This window comes from Microcebus murinus, chromosome 13 (genome assembly GCF_040939455.1).
Source record: "Microcebus murinus isolate Inina chromosome 13, M.murinus_Inina_mat1.0, whole genome shotgun sequence".
Classification (NCBI taxonomy): Eukaryota; Metazoa; Chordata; class Mammalia; order Primates; family Cheirogaleidae; genus Microcebus; species Microcebus murinus.
The window spans coordinates 48,681,394-48,687,393 of record NC_134116.1 but is presented as its reverse complement, the minus strand read 5'-3'; positions in this window follow the sequence as shown (position 1 = coordinate 48,687,393).

The window sequence follows — 6,000 nt, the reverse complement described above, 5'->3', positions numbered from 1 at the left end:
TTTTTTGTAGAGTGTCATTGGATCTTTTGGGTAGATGCCCAGCAATGGGATTGCTGGATCAAATGGTAGATTCACTTGTATTGCTTTAAGGTATCTCCATATTGCTTTCCACAGAGGTTGAACTAGTTTGCAGTCCCACCAGCAGTGTAGGAGTGTTCCTCTCTCTCTACATCCATGCCAGCATTTGTTATTTGGAGACTTTTTGATAAAGGCCATTCTCAATGGAGTTAAGTGATATCTCATTGTGGTTTTGATTTGCATTTCCCTGATGATTAGAGATGTTGAGCATTTTTTCATATGTTTGTTGGCCATTCTTCTGTCTTCTTTAGAAAAGTTTCTGTTCAAGTCCTTTGCCCACTTTTTAATAGGGTTATTTGATTTTTTCTTCCTGATTTTTGTGAGTTCTAAGTATATTCTAGTTATCAGTCCCTTATCGGATGAGTAGGATGCAAAAATTTTCTCCCATTCTGTAGGTTGTCTGTTTACTTTCGTGACTATTTCTGTGCAGAAGCTTTGTAGTTTGATCATGTCCCATTTATTTATTTTTGTTGCTGCTGTGATTGCCTTTGGGTACTTCTTCATAAACTCTTTGCCTAGGCCGATGTCTAGGAGAGTGTTTCCAACTTTTTCCTCTAGAGTTCTAATAGTTTCATACCTTAGGTTTAAGTCTGTTATCCAGCATGAGTTGATTTTTGTGAGAGGTGAGAGGTGTGGGTCCTTTTTAGCCTTCTATAGGTGGCTATCCAGTTTTCCCAGCACCATTTATTGAAAAGGGATTCTTTTCCCCAGCGTATGTTTTTGTCTGCTTTGTCAAAGATTAGATGGCTATATGAAGATGGTTTTATATCAGGATTCTCACATCTGTTCCACTTCTGTTCAACATAGTGGTGGAAGTCCTGGCTACAGCAATCAGACAGGAAAATGGAATTAAAGGTATCCAAATAGGGGCAGAAGAGATCAAACTTTCACTGTTTGCTGATGATATGATATTATAACTAGAAAACCCCAAAGATTCAACCAAGAAACTCCTGGAACTGATAAATGAATTTAGTAAGGTCTCAGGATACAAAATCAATACACAGATATCAGAGGCATTCACATACGCCAACAACAATGTAATTGAGAACCAAATCAAAGACTCAATTCCCTTCACAATAGCAACAAAGAAATTAAAGTACCTATGAATATACTTAACCAACTCTGTCTATTTTTATATCCTTCCCTTCTTGGACTAATGCCCTTAGTTTCTATCCACATACATGTTTCATTTTCTGCCAAAATATAGTAGGAAATTCTTTCAAATATTTTGATCTGTGAGTTATTTCCTCCTGGGTTATACTGTATATAAAATCCTCCAATCATGTTCACATTTGACCAATACCTATGAGTCTAGTGGCAGCAGAGGTTAATTATAGTGGGTCTTGAATAAAATGAATGTCAACTTTCAACATATCTTCCACAAATGAAGCTATCATTATGTTTCTAAGAACAAAAAGCTTATCTACTCAGAAAACAGGAGGCAAGCTACTTTCATTCAAAAGCATCTATCCTATATTATAGTCTCTATATCATCATTATTACCGAAACAGTCAAGTACGGCAGCCACATGAGCTGCCAAGATACATGTGTCAGTTGATGCTTTCTCATAGTCAACCACAGGTGATAGCTTGGTTGAGATTCCACTGCATGTCATGGGTCACTAGTATTCCATTTTCCATTGCCAAGGAACTCAGTACTGTGCTCAAGCTCAAGGCCAAAACCAGCCCTCAAATTCCATTTTTAGGGGCTGGTATTCTGGGATCACTCCTGATCCTAATTTTATATTAGTCTGAATGCAATTAGGACACATAAACCATACAGTAATATCATATAAACAGGGAAGTTTTAAGATAAAGAATGTTTAAATCAAGGTAAAAGCAGTTATAAGCTATAAGAAATCTTAGTATGGTATTTTAGAGCTGAGGGAGACTGCCCAGAGAGGGTCACACACTTCCAAGGCTAGGGTTCAGATCTCCATAGAGAAGGTATAGTTACAGGCTACTGGATGGGAGAGAAGTTCACTGATTTGACTGGCCTGGTGTTCATCCAACGTTTTTGAGCAAACAGGAAACAATCATCTAGAAAACAAGAAGGACACAGATGATCCACATGCACTGGCTAGATACACAGACATAACAGAGGGAATAGGGGCACCAGTACAGACAGAAGGCCTGGAACTCATGATTTCTGTTTTGGGAGATCCACAGTGTTGACAGGGCAGCAACATCAGGAAATCCTTGAGAAATGAAGCTCTAGGGTTTTGGGGCAGGTGAACAGAGGAATGTGGAATCTGCAGAAGTGATGGCGCATACAGTGTTAATGTGGAAATAGATGCATGATGATGACCATCAGCCTGGGCTGGGGCTGCAAGATGCTTAGAGTTCACACTTCTAGATATGTGGCTGGGGCAGCTCTGACATCCATGCTGCAGACCAAATGTGCAACCTCTGGAAATGCAGGAGTGACCTTGGCTGAGGACACTAAAATTGTACTCACCACAAGAAAGAAAATTTTAAAGGAAATATACCCATTATCACAGAGCATGTATAGAAGAGTGAATTTGGAACTTGGAGGTAATAAATTGATAACTGTCACAGATATCAAATAATGATATATTTATATTTTCTTTAATATTTAGAATTAATATCACATGTATCTCTTGAGATATGTTGATTCTCTTTCATAATAGTATTTGAATCCTCGATCCTAGTTAACTCCTATTTATTGTCAATAATCACAGCTTACTATATGTTTCTTTATTATACTTTTCTTTATGTTGCTATCTCACATTCACACATTTTTAAAAAAATTTCTGTGCATTAAATAGGAATCTACATAATTCAATATGCTTATAATGAAGACATAATTTATCGTCCAAGGACAACATACAAAATGTTAATTATTAATATGCTAAAATCATTATTTTATTTGGTTGTGTTATAGATACAAATATCTTTCTATTTTCATTAAAAATTCTAAAAAGTTTGCAATTCTAGAGATTTTCACAATTTGGTTTTAATTCATTTTGTACAGCTGCTCAGTCAGCATGTGGCCACTAACACTTCATGTGCTTTGTCACATAACATGGTGTGATTTAGTGAGAAGGAGAGATCATTCCTCTCAGGGAATGAGGTGACTCTGGACACCAGTTGTCAGTTATTAAAAGTTTTGATTTTAAAACTTTCATAATAAATGGATGTATTTGACCTGCTTCACACTACGGTTTTCTTGATGGAAATGTTTTGTCCACTTTTACCAAGTAGTTGTTTCTTTTTTTTTTTTAATATATTCTAACTCATTTTGAATATCATATAACCTTGAAAAGGTACATATTACTTAACTATTGAATGCACATTATTCCTCTTAAAATGCTATGGAATTCTGATTACTTGATATTTTACTCTATTTCTTTTTCTTTGAGACTAAAGTATTGTACTTGCTATTTACACAGTTTCAACACTGAAAAAAATCTCTGAAAATCATATTAGCATTCTAAAATGACAAAACTCCAGGAATAGAGGACAGTAGTTGCCAGAGTCCAGCCAGACTAGAAAGGGGTAGCTCAAGGGAGCTCCTTTGAGGTGATAGGAAAGTTCTGTATCTCACTTGTTGTGATGGTAACACAAATCTATATGTGGCAGAAATTTGCACAGAACTGCATACACACATACACATATAAAGATAAAATCTGTAGCTTGATTAACAGTATTGCAATGTGGATCTCCTCTTTTTGATATTGTACTGTAGTTACCTAGAATGTCACCATTGGAGAAATATGAGTGAAGGGTCCATGGGACTTTATGTACTATTTTTGCCACTTCCTATGAGCCTAGAATTATTTCAAAATAAAGAAACAAATTATATTAAAAACCCATGCATTTGTGTATCCATAATTTTGACATAAATTGATTTTTTTGTTTTTCAGATTAATATTTTTATAAAAACTTGATAATTTGCAGACAAAATTTGCAGTTGCCAAATAATAGTAGAGCTATATACATGTGTGTCAAAAACTTATATCTGCATATTTATAATCCACATATTTTAAACTCATTTATTTCAATTTAGATATATTATAAATTACAAACATACTACATTATATAAGATTCTATGAAAATTTTAATAATATAATTAATTTCTGGCATGAACTTTCTCAGATCTCTCATTTTTTAGATGTAAAAGCTGAGATCTGAATAAAAATATATGCTCAAATTACATAAATTATTAGTCTATTACATAAATTATTAGTCTATTTCATAAAACATTTATTGATAGGTAACTATGTATAAGATTAGACTTCATGGACCTAATGACTCCAAAGGGAAATATATGGTCTGTCCTCAGTGAAAAAGAGGAAAGTTTTTAATGCGTATGACTACATTTTTCCTTATTAACTGCCTAATTCCTGGTTATTAGTGGATTCTTTAAAATAATGGTAATAGTGAGAATTGGTTTGGAAACAAAAAGTTACTTTCCATTAATATAAATTGGGATTAGTAACCTATGACGGTATGTGCAACCAGTCATGAGGGATGGTTTTACTTGTGGCTGGTGTCAGGCCCATTTAAACCTGTGATCAAAACTGGATTGATCATAATCCCAACAGCTCCCATGGAATTTTTTTCCCATTAAGTACTGTCCCACTTTGCAGTTACAGAACAGTAAGCTGTTTTTATGTTACAACAGATATGCCAGGTGAATCTGCCTCAGGTGTACACAAGACTAAGCCTTGTGTGAAAAACACCCCAAATGAATCTCCTAAATAAATGATGGTTATTTCCAGAGAAGTCACAAGATTTGGTTGCAGAGGAGCAGATAACCTGTACCCTGCATTATTTCTTCTGATTTATAATGAAGTAGGGCGATTACTATTCTTCCCATATTTATTCCTCAATGCCTAGAAAAGGGTTTTCTAGTGTACACATAGTTTTGCAAAGATAATTTGACTTCTTGTGGTTGACTATCAAACAATTAATTTATTCTTAAAAGACAATATCTAAATATTAAATGCAGACATACAATTCAGTCTTTCCTCTAGGAAGACTATTTTAGTACAGTTTACTGAGGTTTCCTTTGGCTTCTGAAATCATTGGTAACATGAGACACACTTTGGAATTGTTACATTTGGTAAAACTAGGATCAAGATGATTGCATATGTCAGCTACAATAAGTCAGAGGATTTCAGATTTCATTTGTAGTGACTAATTTTAAATGATCTTTAATTCATCAGTACTCAATAGTCATAGCCTAGAAAGTGGCCCCATTATATGAGGGTCCTAGAGGCTTAAGATTTATTTGTTTCATGGTAAATTCAACTCTGAGAGGGAGAAAGCTACAATAAGCTGTTAAAATAAAGTAAAAAAATATTTTGAGAAAACTATAGAATGCTCTGAATGCATTTAGCAAGGGGCTTCTAATTTAATGTGGAGGAAAAAAAGTGGTTTTTTTGCTTTTACTTTCATCTTTCTTGCTTTTGTTAACTGACTATACAAACATCTGCAAATATTATGTCAGATAATGAGTTAGACTTTGGGTAAAAAATTAAAAGCTTTCTGAATTCAAGAGCATACAGTGTGCCTTTTTCCTTCAAGGAATCCTAAAATTCTTCATTAAGATAATGAAAGCAATGGTTCTTATTCCCCAGATAAATGCCTCCTATTCAAATACAAGCATATTATTAAAATAAATGTATAAAAATAATATTTAAAACATTAACATTAATATCATTATATGAAAAATGTCAATACCTGCTGTATGTAGGCAAAAAGATCAAAAGATAAGTGAGTTCTGTCAATTTGTATCATTTCCTTTCTTTTCCATGAGCCCTAAGCTTAGCAGAGCGAATATCAAGAACTACAATTTCTATATCCTCTTCCCCATTTGTTTTCAGACTAGAATTTGCTGCAAAAAACAAAAAGACTTATTCGAGATTTTAAAAGTGGTATAAAAGAAGTTATTAAT